This window comes from Schistocerca nitens, chromosome 3 (genome assembly GCF_023898315.1).
Source record: "Schistocerca nitens isolate TAMUIC-IGC-003100 chromosome 3, iqSchNite1.1, whole genome shotgun sequence".
Lineage (NCBI taxonomy): Eukaryota > Metazoa > Arthropoda > Insecta > Orthoptera > Acrididae > Schistocerca > Schistocerca nitens.
The window spans coordinates 92703749-92720376 of record NC_064616.1 but is presented as its reverse complement, the minus strand read 5'-3'; positions in this window follow the sequence as shown (position 1 = coordinate 92720376).

Here is a 16628-nt window from a genome sequence, read left to right as displayed (position 1 = left end):
CACTGGAAACAGTATCTAAAAAAATGTGTATTTGGGTGAGCAACTGGCACGAAACACTGTGACTCTCTTAGGGTAACCAATATCTCGTCACCAGTATAATCACATCTTCAAAGTCAAGAAACCGTTGGCAAGAGTAACGATGTTTCTCTTAAGATACACAACTAGTGGCGTACCGCTTCAGGCAGACTGGCCACAGTATCTCAAAATGTGTAATTGGGTGAGCAACTGGCAGGAAGCACTATGACTCTCTTAAGGTAGCCAATGCCTCGTCACCAACATAATCCCATCACCAACTTCAGGAAACCGCTTGCAAAGGTAACGAAGCTTCTCATAAGATACACAGCTAGTGGGGTGTCACTTGAGGCAGACTGGCCAAAGTATCAAAAAAATGTGTATTTGGGTGAGCAACTAGCAGGAATCACTATGACACTCATAGGGTAGCCAATGCCTCGTCACCAGCATAATCACATCAGCAACTTCTAGAAACCCCTGGCAAAAGTTACAATGACTTTTAAGATACACAACTAGTGGCGTAGCTATCAGGCAGACTGGAAAGAGTATCTAAAAAATGTGTATTTGGGTGAAGAACTGGCAGGAATCTCTATCACTCTCTTGAGGTAGCCAATGCTTCGTCACCAGCAGAATCAAATGAGCAACTTCTAGAAACCCCTTTCAAAAGTAACGATGTTTCTCTTAAGATACACAACTAGCGGCGTATCGCTTCAGGCACACTGGAAACAGTATCTAAAAGATGTGTATTTGGGTGGGCAACTGGCACGAAACACTGTGACTCTCTTAGGGTAGCCAATATCTTGTCACCAGTATAATCACTGCTTCAACGTCAAGAAACCGCTATCAAGAGTAACGATGTTTCTCTTAGGATACACAACTAGGGGCGTATCGCTTCCGGCAGACTGGCCACAGTATCTAAAAATGTGTATTTGGGTGAGCAACTGGCAGGAAGCACTATGACTCTCTTAAGGTAGCCAATGCCTCGTCACCAACATAATCCCATCACCAACTTCAAGAAACCGCTTGCAAAGGTAACGAAGCTTCTCATAAGATACACAGCTAGTGGGGTGTTACTTTGGCAGACTGGCCAAAGTATCAAAAAAATGTGTATTTGGGTGAGCAACTAGCAGGAATCACTATGACACTCATAGGGTAGCCAATGCCTCGTCACCAGCATAATCACATCAGCAACTTCAAGAAACCCCTGGAAAAAGTTACAAAGACTCTTAAGATACACAACTAGTGGCGTAGCTATCAGGCAGACTGGAAAGAGTATCTAAAAAATGTGTAATTGGGTGAAGAACTGGAAGAAATCTCTATGACTCTCTAGAGGTAGCCAATGCCTCGTCACCAGCAGAATCAAATCTGCAACTTCTAGAAACCCCTGGCAAAAGTAACGATGTTTCTCTTAAGATACACAACTAGTGGCGTATCGCTTCAGGCACACTGGAAACAGTATCTAAAAAATGTGTATTTGGGTGAGCAACTGGCACGAAACACTGTGACTCTCTTAGGGTAACCAATATCTCGTCACCAGTATAATCACATCTTCAAAGTCAAGAAACCGTTGGCAAGAGTAACGATGTTTCTCTAAAGATACACAACTAGTGGCGTACCCCTTCAGGCAGACTGGCCACAGTATCTCAAAATGAGTATTTGGGTGAGCAACTGGCAGAAAGCACTATGACTCTCTTAAGGTAGCCAATGCCTCGTCACCAACATAATCACATCACCAACTTCAAGAAACCGCTTGCAAAGGTAACGAAGCTTCTCATAAGATATACAGCTAGTGGGGTGTCACTTGAGGCAGACTGGCCAAAGTATCAAAAAAATGTGTATTTGGGTGAGCAACTAGCAGGAATCACTATGACACTCATAGGGTAGCCAATGCCTCGTCACCAGCATAATCACATCAGCAACTTCAAGAAATCCCTGGCAAAAGTTACAATGATTCTTAAGATACACAATTAGTGGCGTAGCTATCAGGCAGACTGGAAAGACTATCTAAAAAAGGTGTATTTGGATGGGCAACTGGCAGGAAACACTGTGACTCTCTTAGGGTAGCCAATATCTCGTCACCAGTATAATCACATCTTCAAAGTCAAGAAACCGTTGGCAAGAGTAACGATGTTTCTCTTAAGATACACAACTAGTGGCGTACCCCTTCAGGCAGACTGGCCACAGTATCTCAAAATGAGTATTTGGGTGAGCAACTGGCAGAAAGCACTATGACTCTCTTAAGGTAGCCAATGCCTCGTCACCAGCATAATCACATCAGCAACTTCAAGAAACCCCTGGCAAAAGTTACAATGACTTTTAAGATACACAACTAGTGGCGTAGCTATCAGGCAGACTGGAAAGAGTATCTAAAAAATGTGTATTTGGGTGAGGAACTGGCAGGAATCTCTATGACTCTCTTGAGGTAGCCAATGCTTCGTCACCAGCAGAATCAAATGAGCAACTTCTAGAAACCCCTTTCAAACGTAACGATGTTTCTCTTAAGATACACAACTAGTGGCGTATCGCTTCAGGCACACTGGGAACAGTATCTAAAAAATGTGTATTTGGGTGGGCAACTGGCACGAAACACTGTGACTCTCTTAGGGTAGCGAATATCTCGTCACCAGTTTAATCACTGCTTCAAAGTCAAGAAACCGCTGGCAAGAGTAACGATGTTTCTCTTAAGATACACAACTAGTGGCGTATCGCTTCAGGCAGACTGGCCACAGTATCTCAAAATGTGTATTTGGGTGAGCAACTGGCAGGAAGCACTATGACTCTCTTAGGGTATGCAATGCCTCGTCACCAACATAATCCCATCACCAACTTCAGGAAACCGCTTACAAAGGTAACGAAGCTTCTCATAAGATACACAGCTAGTGGGGTGTCACTTGAGGCAGACTGGCCAAAGTATCAAAAAAATGTGTATTTGGGTGAGCAACTAGCAGGAATCACTATGACACTCATAGGGTAGCCAATGCCTCGTCACCAGCATTATCACATCAGCAACTTCAAGAAACCTCCTGGCAAAAGTTACAATGACTCTTAAGTTACACAACTAGTGGCGTAGCTATCAGGCACACTGGAAAGAGTATCTAAAAAATGTGTAATTGGGTGAAGAACTGGAAGGAATCTCTATGACTCTCTAGAGGTAGCCAATGCCTCGTCACCAGCAGAATCAAATCAGCAACTTCTAGAAACCCCTGGCATAAGTAACGATGTTTCTCTTAAGATACACAACTAGTGGCGTATCGCTTCAGGCACACTGGAAACAGTATCTAAAAAAATGTGTATTTGGGTGAGCAACTGGCACGAAACACTGTGACTCTCTTAGGGTAACCAATATCTCGTCACCAGTATAATCACATCTTCAAAGTCAAGAAACCGTTGGCAAGAGTAACGATGTTTCTCTTAAGATACACAACTAGTGGCGTACCGCTTCAGGCAGACTGGCCACAGTATCTCAAAATGTGTAATTGGGTGAGCAACTTTCAGGAAGCACTATGACTCTCTTAAGGTAGCCAATGCCTCGTCACCAACATAATCCCATCACCAACTTCAGGAAACCGCTTGCAAAGGTAACGAAGCTTCTCATAAGATACACAGCTAGTGGGGTGTCACTTGAGGCAGACTGGCCAAAGTATCAAAAAAATGTGTATTTGGGTGAGCAACTAGCAGGAATCACTATGACACTCATAGGGTAGCCAATGCCTCGTCACCAGCATAATCACATCAGCAACTTCTAGAAACCCCTGGCAAAAGTTACAATGACTTTTAAGATACACAACTAGTGGCGTAGCTATCAGGCAGACTGGAAAGAGTATCTAAAAAATGTGTATTTGGGTGAAGAACTGGCAGGAATCTCTATCACTCTCTTGAGGTAGCCAATGCTTCGTCACCAGCAGAATCAAATGAGCAACTTCTAGAAACCCCTTTCAAAAGTAACGATGTTTCTCTTAAGATACACAACTAGCGGCGTATCGCTTCAGGCACACTGGAAACAGTATCTAAAAGATGTGTATTTGGGTGGGCAACTGGCACGAAACACTGTGACTCTCTTAGGGTAGCCAATATCTTGTCACCAGTATAATCACTGCTTCAACGTCAAGAAACCGCTATCAAGAGTAACGATGTTTCTCTTAGGATACACAACTAGGGGCGTATCGCTTCAGGCAGACTGGCCACAGTATCTAAAAATGTGTATTTGGGTGAGCAACTGGCAGGAAGCACTATGACTCTCTTAAGGTAGCCAATGCCTCGTCACCAACATAATCCCATCACCAACTTCAAGAAACCGCTTGCAAAGGTAACGAAGCTTCTCATACGATACACAGCTAGTGGGGTGTTACTTTGGCAGACTGGCCAAAGTATCAAAAAAATGTGTATTTGGGTGAGCAACTAGCAGGAATCACTATGACACTCATAGGGTAGCCAATGCCTCGTCACCAGCATAATCACATCAGCAACTTCAAGAAACCCCTGGAAAAAGTTACAATGACTCTTAAGATACACAACTAGTGGCGTAGCTATCAGGCAGACTGGAAAGAGTATCTAAAAAATGTGTATTTGGGTGAAGAACTGGCAGGAATCTCTATGACTCTCTTGAGGTAGCCAATGCCTCGTCACCAGCAGAATCAAATGAGCAACTTCTAGAAACCCCTTTCAAAAGTAACGATGTTTCTCTTAAGATACACAACTAGTGGCGTATCGCTTCAGGCACACTGGAAACAGTATCTAAAAAATGTGTATTTGGGTGAGCAACTGGCACGAAACACTGTGACTCTGTTAGGGTAACCAATATCTCGTCACCAGTATAATCACATCTTCAAAGTCAAGAAACCGTTGGCAAGAGTAACGATGTTTCTCTTAAGATACACAACTAGTGGCGTACCGCTTCAGGCAGACTGGCCACAGTATCTCAAAATGAGTATTTGTGTGAGCAACTGGCAGAAAGCACTATGACTCTCTTAAGGTAGCCAATGCCTCGTCACCAACATAATAACATCACCAACTTCAAGAAACCGCTTGCAAAGGTAACGAAGCTTCTCATAAGATATACAGCTAGTGGGGTGTCACTTGAGGCAGACTGGCCAAAGTATCAAAAATATGTGTATTTGGGTGAGCAACTAGCAGGAATCACTATGACACTCATAGGGTAGCCAATGCCTCGTCACCAGCATAATCACATCAGCAACTTCAAGAAACCCCTGGCAAAAGTTGCAATGACTCTTAAGATACACAACTAGTGGCGTAGCTATCAGGCAGACTGGAAAGAGTATCTAAAAAATGTGTATTTGGATGAGCAACTGGCAGGAAACACTGTGACTCTCTTAGGGTAGCCAATATCTCGTCACCAGTATAATCACATCTTCAAAGTCAAGAAACCGCTGGCAAGAGTAACGATGTTTCTCTTAAGATACACAACTAGTGGCGTATCGCTTCAGGCAGACGCCACAGTATCTCAAAATGTGTATTTGGTTGAGCAACTGGCAGGAAGCACTATGACTCTCTTAAGGTAGCCAATGCCTCGTCACCAACATAATCACATCACCAACTTCAAGAAACCGCTTGCAAAGGTAACGAAGCTTCTCATAAGATACACAGCTAGTGGGGTGTCACTTGAGGCAGACTGGCCAAAGTATCAAAAAATATGTATTTGGGTGAGCAACTAGCAGGAATCACTATGACACTCATAGGGTAGCCAATGCCTCGTCACCAGCATAATCACAGCAGCAGCTTCAAGAAACCCCTGGCAAAAGTTACAATGACTCCTAAGATACACAACTAGTGGCGTAGCTATCAGGTAGACTGGAAAGAGTATCTAAAAAATGTGTATTTGGGTGAAGAACTGGCAGGAATTTCTATGACTCTCTTGAGGTAGCCAATGCCTCGTCACCAGCAGAATCAAATCAGCAACTTCTAGAAACCCCTGGCAAAAGTAACGATGTTTCTCTTAAGATACACAACTAGTGGCGTATCGCTTCAGGCACACTGGAAACAGTATCTAAAAAATGTGTATTTGGGTGAGCAACTGGCACGAAACACTGTGACTCTCTTAGGGTAACCAATATCTCGTCACCAGTATAATCACATCTTCAAAGTCAAGAAACCGCTGGCAAGAGTAACGATGTTTCTCTTAAGATACACAACTAGTGGCGTACCCCTTCAGGCAGACTGGCCACAGTATCTCAAAATGAGTATTTGGGTGAGCAACTGGCAGAAAGCACTATGACTCTCTTAAGGTAGCCAATGCCTCGTCACCAGCATAATCACATCAGCAACTTCAAGAAACCCCTGGCAAAAGTTACAATGACTTTTAAGATACACAACTAGTGGCGTAGCTATCAGGCAGACTGGAAAGAGTATCTAAGAAATGTGTATTTGGGTGAAGAACTGGCAGGAATCTCTATGACTCTCTTGAGGTAGCCGATGCTTCGTCACCAGCAGAATCAAATGAGCAACTTCTAGAAACCCCTTTCAAACGTAACGATGTTTCTCTTAAGATACACAACTAGTGGCGTATCGCTTCAGGCACACTGGAAACAGTATCTAAAAAATGTGTATTTGGGTGGGCAACTGGCACGAAACACTGTGACTCTCTTAGGGTAGCCAATATCTCGTCACCAGTTTAATCACTGCTTCAAAGTCAAGAAACCGCTGGCAAGAGTAACGATGTTTCTCTTAAGATACACAACTAGTGGCGTATCGCTTCAGGCAGACTGGCCACAGTATCTCAAAATGTGTATTTGGGTGAGCAACTGGCAGGAAGCACTATGACTCTCATAGGGTATGCAATGCCTCGTCACCAACATAATCCCATCACCAACTTCAGGAAACCGCTTACAAAGGTAACGAAGCTTCTCATAAGATACACAGCTAGTGGGGTGTCACTTGAGGCAGACTGGCCAAAGTATCAAAAAAATGTGTATTTGGGTGAGCAACTAGCAGGAATCACTATGACACTCATAGGGTAGCCAATGCCTCGTCACCAGCATTATCACATCAGCAACTTCAAGAAACCTCCTGGCAAAAGTTACAATGACTCTTAAGTTACACAACTAGTGGCGTAGCTATCAGGCACACTGGAAAGAGTATCTAAAAAATGTGTAATTGGGTGAAGAACTGGAAGGAATCTCTATGACTCTCTAGAGGTAGCCAATGCCTCGTCACCAGCAGAATCAAATCAGCAACTTCTAGAAACCCCTGGCATAAGTAACGATGTTTCTCTTAAGATACACAACTAGTGGCGTATCGCTTCAGGCACACTGGAAACAGTATCTAAAAAAATGTGTATTTGGGTGAGCAACTGGCACGAAACACTGTGACTCTCTTAGGGTAACCAATATCTCGTCACCAGTATAATCACATCTTCAAAGTCAAGAAACCGTTGGCAAGAGTAACGATGTTTCTCTTAAGATACACAACTAGTGGCGTACCGCTTCAGGCAGACTGGCCACAGTATCTCAAAATGTGTAATTGGGTGAGCAACTGGCAGGAAGCACTATGACTCTCTTAAGGTAGCCAATGCCTCGTCACCAACATAATCCCATCACCAACTTCAGGAAACCGCTTGCAAAGGTAACGAAGCTTCTCATAAGATACACAGCTAGTGGGGTGTCACTTGAGGCAGACTGGCCAAAGTATCAAAAAAATGTGTATTTGGGTGAGCAACTAGCAGGAATCACTATGACACTCATAGGGTAGCCAATGCCTCGTCACCAGCATAATCACATCAGCAACTTCTAGAAACCCCTGGCAAAAGTTACAATGACTTTTAAGATACACAACTAGTGGCGTAGCTATCAGGCAGACTGGAAAGAGTATCTAAAAAATGTGTATTTGGGTGAAGAACTGGCAGGAATCTCTATCACTCTCTTGAGGTAGCCAATGCTTCGTCACCAGCAGAATCAAATGAGCAACTTCTAGAAACCTCTTTCAAAAGTAACGATGTTTCTCTTAAGATACACAACTAGCGGCGTATCGCTTCAGGCACACTGGAAACAGTATCTAAAAGATGTGTATTTGGGTGGGCAACTGGCACGAAACACTGTGACTCTCTTAGGGTATCCAATATCTTGTCACCAGTATAATCACTGCTTCAACGTCAAGAAACCGCTATCAAGAGTAACGATGTTTCTCTTAGGATACACAACTAGGGGCGTATCGCTTCAGGCAGACTGGCCACAGTATCTAAAAATGTGTATTTGGGTGAGCAACTGGCAGGAAGCACTATGACTCTCTTAAGGTAGCCAATGCCTCGTCACCAACATAATCCCATCACCAACTTCAAGAAACCGCTTGCAAAGGTAACGAAGCTTCTCATAAGATACACAGCTAGTGGGGTGTTACTTTGGCAGACTGGCCAAAGTATCAAAAAAATGTGTATTTGGGTGAGCAACTAGCAGGAATCACTATGACACTCATAGGGTAGCCAATGCCTCGTCACCAGCATAATCACATCAGCAACTTCAAGAAACCCCTGGAAAAAGTTACAATGACTCTTAAGATACACAACTAGTGGCGTAGCTATCAGGCAGACTGGAAAGAGTATCTAAAAAATGTGTATTTGGGTGAAGAACTGGCAGGAATCTCTATGACTCTCTTGAGGTAGCCAATGCCTCGTCACCAGCAGAATCAAATCAGCAACTTCTAGAAACCCCTGGCAAATGTAACGATGTTTCTCTTAAGATACACAACTAGTGGCGTAAGGCTTCAGGCAGACTGTCCACAGTATCTCAAAATGTGTATTTGGATGAGCAACTGGCAGGAAGCACTATGACTCTCTTAAGGTAGCCAATGCCTCGTCACCAACATAATCCCATCACCAACTTCAGGAAACCGCTTGCAAAGGTAATGAAGCTTCTCGTAAGATACACAGCTAGTGGGGTGTCACTTGAGGCAGACTGGCCAAAGTATCAAAAAAATGTGTATTTGGGTGAGCAACTAGCAGGAATCACTATGACACTCATTGGGTAGCCAATGCCTCGTCACCAGCATAATCACATCAGCAACTTCAAGAAACCCCTGGCAAAAGTTACAATGACTTTTAAGATACACAACTAGTGGCGTAGCTATCAGGCACACTGGAAAGAGTATCTAAAAAATGTGTATTTGGGTGAAGAACTGGCAGGAATCTCTATGACTCTCTTGAGGTAGCCAATGCTTCGTCACCAGCAGAATCAAATGAGCAACTTCTAGAAACCCCTTTCAAAAGTAATGATGTTTCTCTTAAGATACACAACTAGTGGCGTATCGCTTCAGGCACACTGGAAACAGTATCTAAAAAATGTGTATTTGGGTGAGCAACTGGCACGAAACACTGTGACTCTCTTAGGGTAACCAATATCTCGTCACCAGTATAATCACATCTTCAAAGTCAAGAAACCGTTGGCAAGAGTAACGATGTTTCTCTTAAGATACACAACTAGTGGCGTACCGCTTCAGGCAGACTGGCCACAGTATCTCAAAATGAGTATTTGTGTGAGCAACTGGCAGAAAGCACTATGACTCTCTTAAGGTAGCCAATGCCTCGTCACCAACATAATAACATCACCAACTTCAAGAAACCGCTTGCAAAGGTAACGAAGCTTCTCATAAGATATACAGCTAGTGGGGTGTCACTTGAGGCAGACTGGCCAAAGTATCAAAAAAAATGTGTATTTGGGTGAGCAACTAGCAGGAATCACTATGACACCCATAGGGTAGCCAATGCCTCGTCACCAGCATAATCACATCAGCAACTTCAAGAAACCCCTGGCAAAAGTTGCAATGACTCTTAAGATACACAACTAGTGGCGTAGCTATCAGGCAGACTGGAAAGAGTATCTAAAAAATGTGTATTTGGATGAGCAACTGGCAGGAAACACTGTGACTCTCTTAGGATAGCCAATATCTCGTCACCAGTATAATCACATCTTCAAAGTCAAGAAACCGCTGGCAAGAGTAACGATGTTTCTCTTAAGATACACAACTAGTGGCGTATCGCTTCAGGCAGACGCCACAGTATCTCAAAATGTGTATTTGGTTGAGCAACTGGCAGGAAGCACTATGACTCTCTTAAGGTAGCCAATGCCTCGTCACCAACATAATCACATCACCAACTTCAAGAAACCGCTTGCAAAGGTAACGAAGCTTCTCATAAGATACACAGCTAGTGGGGTGTCACTTGAGGCAGACTGGTCAAAGTATCAAAAAATGTGTATTTGGGTGAGCAACTAGCAGGAATCACTATGTCACTCATAGGGTAGCCAATGCCTCGTCACCAGCATAATCACAGCAGCAGCTTCAAGAAACCCCTGGCAAAAGTTACAATGACTCCTAAGATACACAACTAGTGGCGTAGCTATCAGGTAGACTGGAAAGAGTATCTAAAAAATGTGTATTTGGGTGAAGAACTGGCAGGAATTTCTATGACTCTCTTGAGGTAGCCAATGCCTCGTCACCAGCAGAATCAAATCAGCAACTTCTAGAAACCCCTGGCAAAAGTAACGATGTTTCTCTTAAGATACACAACTAGTGGCGTATCGCTTCAGGCACACTGGAAACAGTATCTAAAAAATGTGTATTTGGGTGAGCAACTGGCACGAAACACTGTGACTCTCTTAGGGTAACCAATATCTCGTCACCAGTATAATCACATCTTCAAAGTCAAGAAACCGCTGGCAAGAGTAACGATGTTTCTCTTAAGATACACAACTAGTGGCGTACCCCTTCAGGCAGACTGGCCACAGTATCTCAAAATGAGTATTTGGGTGAGCAACTGGCAGAAAGCACTATGACTCTCTTAAGGTAGCCAATGCCTCGTCACCAACATAATCACGTCACCAACTTCAAGAAACCGCTTGCAAAGGTAACGAAGCTTCTCATAAGATATACAGCTAGTGGGGTGTCACTTGAGGCAGACTGGCCCAAGTATCAAAAAAATGTGTATTTGGGTGAGCAACCAGCAGGAATCACTATGACACTCATAGGATAGCCAATGCCTCGTCACCAGCATAATCACATCAGCAACTTCAAGAAACCCCTGGCAAAAGTTACAATGACTCTTAAGATACACAACTAGTGGCGTAGCTATCAGGCAGACTGGAAAGACTATCTAAAAAAGGTGTATTTGGATGAGCAACTGGCAGGAAACAGTGTGACTCTCTTAGGGTAGCCAATATCTCGTCACCAGTATAATCACAGCTTCAAAGTCAAGAAACCGCTGGCAAGAGTAACGATGTTTCTCTTAAGATACACAACTAGTGGCGTATCGCTTCAGGCAGACTGGCCACAGTATCTCAAAATGTGTATTTGGGTGAGCAACTGGCAGGAAGCACTATGACTCTCTTAAGGTAGCCAATGCCTCTTCACCAACATAATCCCATCACCAACTTCAGGAATCCGCTTGCAAAGGTAACGAAGCTTCTCATAAGATACACAGCTAGTGGGGTGTCACTTGAGGCAGACTGGCCAAAGTATCAAAAAAATGTGTATTTGGGTGAGCAACTAGCAGGAATCACTATGACACTCATAGGGTAGCCAATGCCTCGTCACCAGCATAATCATATCAGCAACTTCAAGAAACCCCTGGCAAAAGTACCAATGACTTTTAAGATACACAACTAGTGGCGTAGCTATCAGGCAGACTGGAAAGAGTATCTAAAACATGTGTATTTGGGTGAAGAACTGGCAGGAATCTCTATGACTCTCTTGAGGTAGCCAATGCTTCGTCACCAGCAGAATCAAATCAGCAACTTCTAGAAACCCCTTCCAAAAGTAACCATGTTTCTCTTAAGATACACAACTAGTGGCGTATCGCTTCAGGCACACTGGAAACAGTATCTAAAAAATGTGTATTTGGGTGAGCAACTGGCACGAAACACTGTGACTCTCTTAGGGTAACCAATATCACGTCATCAGTATAATCACATCTTCAAAGTCAAGAAACTGCTGGCAAGAGTAACGATGTTTCTCTTAAGATACACAACTAGTGGCGTATCGCTTCAGGCAGACGCCACAGTATCTCAAAATGTGTATTTGGGTGAGCAACTGGCAGGAAGCACTATGACTCTCTTAAGGTAGCCAATGCCTTGTCACCAACATTATCCCATCACCAACTTCAGGAAACCGCTTGCAAAGGTAACGAAGCTTCTCATAAGATACACAGCTAGTGGGGTGTCACTTGAGACAGACTGGCCAAATTATCAAAAAAATGTGTATTTGGGTGAGCAACTAGCAGGAATCACTATGACACTCATAGGGTAGCCAATGCCTCGTCACCAGCATAATCACATCAGCAACTTCAAGAAACCCCTAGCAAAAGTTACAATGACTCTTAAGATACACAACTAGTGGCGTAGCTATCAGGCAGACTGGAAAGAGTATCTAAAAAATGTGTATTTGGGTGAAGAACTGGCAGGAATCTCTATGACTTTCTTGAGGTAGCCAATGCCTCGTCACCAGCAGAATCAAATCAGCAACTTCTAGAAACCCCTGGCAAAAGTAACGATGTTTCTCTTAAGATACACAACTAGTGGCGTATCGCTTCAGGCACACTGGAAACAGTATTTAAAAATGTGTATTTGCGTGAGCAACTGGCACGAAACACTGTGACTCTCTTAGGGTAGCCAATATCTCGTCACCAGTATAATCACAGCTTCAAAGTCAAGAAACCGCTGGCAAGAGTAACGATGTTTCTCTTAAGATACACAACTAGTGGCGTATCGCTTCAGGCAGACTGGCCACAGTATCTCAAAATGTGTATTTGGGTGAAGAACTGGCAGGAATCTCTATGACTCTCTTGAGGTAGCCAATGCCTCGTCACCAACATAATCACATGACCAACTTCAAGAAACCGCTTGCAAAGGTAACGAAGCTTCTCATAAGATACACAGCTAGTGGGGTGTCACTTGAGGCAGACTGGCCAAAGTATCAAAAAATGTGTATTTGGGTGAGCAACTAGCAGGAATCACTATGACACTCATAGGGTAACCAATGCCTCGTCACCAGCATAATCACATCAGCAACTTCAAGAAACCCCTGGCAAAAGTTACAATGACTCTTAAGATACACAACTAGTGGCGTATCACTTCAGGCACACTGGAAACAGTATCTAAAAATGTGTATTTGGGTGAGCAACTGGCACGAAACACTGTGACTCTCTTAGGGTAGCCAATATCTCGTCACCAGTATAATCACAGCTTCAAAGTCAAGAAACCGCTGGCAAGAGTAACGATGTTTCTCTTAAGATACACAACTAGTGGCGTATCGCTTCAGGCAGACTGGCCACAGTATCTCAAAATGTGTATTTGGGTGAAGAACTGGCAGGAATCTCTATGACTCTCTTGAGGTAGCCAATGCCTCGTCATCAGCCTAATCAAATCAGCAACTTCTAGAAACCCCTGGCAAAAGTAACGATGTTTCTCTTAAGATACACAACTAGTGGCCTATAGCTTCAGGCACACTGGAAACAGTATCTAAAAAATGTGTATTTGGGTGAGCAACTGGCACGAAACACTGTGACTCTCTTAGGGTAACCAATATCTCGTCACCAGTATAATCACATCTTCAAAGTCAAGAAACCGTTGGCAAGAGTAACGATGTTTCTCTTAAGATACACAACTAGTGGCGTATCGCTTCAGGCAGACTGGCCACAGTATCTCAAAATGTGTATTTGGGTGAGCAACTGGCAGAAAGCACTATGATTCTCTTAACGTAGCCAATGCCTCGTCACCAACATAATCACATCACCAACTTCAAGAAACCGCTTGCAAAGGTAACGAAGCTTCTCATAAGATACACAGCTAGTGGGGTGTCACTTGAGGCAGACTGGCCAAAGTATCAAAAAAATGGGTATTTGGGTGAGCAACTAGCAGGAATCACTATGACACTCATAGGGTAGCCAATGCCTCGTCACCAGCATAATCACATCAGCAACTTCAAGAAACCCCTGGCAAAAGTTACAATGACTCTTAAGATACACAACTAGTGGCGTAGCTATCAGGCAGACTGGAAAGAGTATCTAAAGAATGTGTATTTGGGTGAAGAACTGGCAGGAATCTCTATGACTCTCTTGAGGTAGCCAATGCTTCGTCACCAGCAGAATCAAATCAGCAACTTCTAGAAACCCCTTTCAAAAGTAACGATGTTTCTCTTAAGATACACAACTAGTGGCGTATCGCCTCAGGCACACAGGAAACAGTATCTAAAAAATGTGTATTTGGATGAGCAACTGGCACGAAACACTGTGACTCTCTTAAGGTAGCCAATATGTCGTCACCAGTATAATCACAGCTTCAAAATCAAGAAACCGCTGGCAAGAGTAACGATGTTTCTCTTGAGATACACAACTAGTGGCGTATCGCTTCAGGCAGACTGGCCACAGTATCTCAAAATGTGTATTTGGGTGAGCAACTGGCAGGAAGCACTATGACTCTCTTAAGGTAGCCAATGCCTCTTCACCAACATAATCACATCACCAACTTCAAGAAACCGCTTGCAAAGGTAACGAAGCTTCTCATAAGATACTCAGCTAGTGGGGTGTCACTTGAGGCAGACTGGCCAAAGTATCAAAAAAATGTGTATTTGGGTGAGCAAATAGCAGGAATCACTATGACACTCATAGGGTAGCCAATGCCTCGTCACCAGCATAATCACATCAGCAACTTCAAGAAACCCCTGGCAAAAGTTACAATGACTCTTAAGATACACAACTAGTGGCGTAGCTATCAGGCAGACTCGAAAGAGTATCTAAAAAATGTGTATTTGGATGAGCAACTGGCAGGAAACACTGTGACTCTCTTAGGGTAGCCAATATCTCGTCACCAGTATAATCACATCTTCAAAGTCAAGTAACCGCTGGCAAGAGTAACGATGTTTCTCTTAAGATACACAACTAGTGGCGTATCGCTTCAGGCACACTGGAAACAGTATCTAAAAAATGTGTATTTGGGTGAGCAACTGGCACGAAACACTGTGACTCTCTTAGGGTAACCAATATCTCGTCACCAGTATAATCACATCTTCAAAGTCAAGAAACTGCTGGCAAGAGTAACGATGTTTCTCTTAAGATACACAACTAGTGGCGTATCGCTTCAGGCAGAATGGCCACAGTATCTCAAAATGTGTATTTGGGTGAGCAACTGGCAGGAAGCACTATGACTCTCTTAAGGTAGCCAATGCCTTGTCACCAACATTATCCCATCACCAACTTCAGGAAACCGCTTGCAAAGGTAACGAAGCTTCTCATAAGATACACAGCTAGTGGGGTGTCACTTGAGACAGACTGGCCAAAGTATCAAAAAAAAGGGGATTTGGGTGAGCAACTAGCAGGAATCACTATGACACTCATAGGGTAGCCAATGCCTCGTCACCAGCATAATCACATCAGCAACTTCAAGAAACCCCTAGGAAAAGTTACAATGACTCTTAAGATACACAACTAGTGGCGTAGCTATCAGGCAGACTGGAAACAGTATCTAAAAAATGTGTATTTGGGTGAAGAACTGGCAGGAATCTCTATGACTTTCTTGAGGTAGCCAATGCCTCGTCACCAGCAGAATCAAATCAGCAACTTCTAGAAACCCCTGGCAAAAGTAACGATGTTTCTCTTAAGATACACAACTAGTGGCGTATCGCTTCAGGCACACTGGAAACAGTATTTACAAATGTGTATTTGCGTGAGCAACTGGCACGAAACACTGTGACTCTCTTAGGGTAGCCAATATCTCGTCACCAGTATAATCACAGCTTCAAAGTCAAGAAACCGCTGGCAAGAGTAACGATGTTTCTCTTAAGATACACAACTAGTGGCGTATCGCTTCAGGCAGACTGGCCACAGTATCTCAAAATGTGTATTTGGGTGAAGAACTGGCAGGAATCTCTATGACTCTCTTGAGGTAGCCAATGCCTCGTCACCAACATAATCACATGACCAACTTCAAGAAACCGCTTGCAAAGGTAACGAAGCTTCTCATAAGATACACAGCTAGTGGGGTGTCACTTGAGGCAGACTGGCCAAAGTATCAAAAAAATGTGTATTTGGGTGAGCAACTAGCAGGAATCACTATGACACTCATAGGGTAACCAATGCCTCGTCACCAGCATAATCACATCAGCAACTTCAAGAAACCCCAGGCAAAAGTTACAATGACTCTTAAGATACACAACTAGTGGCGTAGCTATCAGGCAGACTGGAAAGAGTATCTAAAAAATGTGTATTTGGGTGAGCAACTGGCACGAAACACTGTGACTCTCTTAGGGTAGCCAATATCTCGTCACCAGTATAATCACAGCTTCAAAGTCAAGAAACCGCTGGCAAGAGTAACGATGTTTCTCTTAAGATACACAACTAGTGGCGTATCGCTTCAGGCAGACTGGCCACAGTATCTCAAAATGTGTATTTGGGTGAAGAACTGGCAGGAATCTCTATGACTCTCTTGAGGTAGCCAATGCCTCGTCACCAGCATAATCAAATCAGCAACTTCTAGAAACCCCTGGCAAAAGTAACGATGTTTCTCTTAAGATACACAACTAGTGGCCTATCGCTTCAGGCACACTGGAAACAGTATCTAAAAAATGTGTATTTGGGTGAGCAACTGGCACGAAACACTGTGACTCTCTTAGGGTAACCAATA